The following is a 1,059-nucleotide window of genomic DNA, read 5'->3' as shown; positions in this document are numbered from 1 at the left end:
GCACTGGGAGCTATTCTACAGCTATTTATGAATCTAAGCACCAGAACATAGACACAGTAGCTTAAGCAACGTGGTATTCGAATAGAACCCCGAACTTTCCTTTCCAGTACTAATCCAGAAGCTCTCTGTGAATAGAACACATCACTGTCATTTCCATCCCGGCTCCTCGGATTACAAACAACTTAGGGGTATCGTCACTCTAGGGGGCTTGTTGGTCCAGTCAGCTTTTGCTTAGGCCCTCCCCTTGGCCGACGTGCTACAGCCCTCAGCTCACGGTCCGACGGATCCAAATTACCTTGCACGGCTGTGGACCAAGCAGCTGTACATGGTAATTCAGACGCCGCATCGCGCTGTTGCCTCTTGGGTACGTCAAAGCTGTTGCCTCAGCCCTGTTGAGTGGTTGCCCAGGTCTGTTCGATACCGTCCAGCCCTTCAGATCATGTCAGTAGTATGCGCAGGGTGTCCGAGAACGACCCAGCCCCTCACGGGGCTCACACAGCTCCGAAAATGCTCTTAAACTGTCTATTATGACGCTATGCTATCTAAGTGTACAGGCGCGGGGCTCACTCATGCTCTTAAAGTGTTTTTTTGTCTTGATCTCTTGTTCTTGAGCTGTCCTTGCACTTGGTCTTGGGCCCCTTGCTCTTGTGAGACCGACTGCTGCATTCCTTTCCGTCCCGCCAGAAGTGCTCTCGCAAAGTGTGTTTTGATGCGGGAGCTCACACTTTAAGAGCACCTCTGTATTGCGGAACTGTAACGGATAAAAAAAGAATGTGGCTGCAACTTCGGTTTGGCCAATTGGCAGCACGCGCCACTCGCTTTTGGAGCGTGGACACTCGCGGAGGGAATAGGACCCCTAGGCGCGTGCATGGTGGTAGACGCTCCCAGTCACACCCACCCCAACCTGATTGCGATCGCTACCAACTGCCATACCACTTTGGAGTCTCGGGGCAAGCCTCCGCCTGTATCCTGAGAGGTCTCTCTTGAATATATAGTAGGGCAAGGAGCCCCACGCCCGTACATACATGCATATACATCTACAACTACCCTACTGAATAT

This window comes from Phytophthora infestans, genomic scaffold (genome assembly GCF_000142945.1).
Source record: "Phytophthora infestans T30-4 supercont1.3 genomic scaffold, whole genome shotgun sequence".
In the NCBI taxonomy this organism is placed as follows: domain Eukaryota; phylum Oomycota; class Peronosporomycetes; order Peronosporales; family Peronosporaceae; genus Phytophthora; species Phytophthora infestans.
This window is presented reverse-complemented; position numbering follows the sequence as displayed.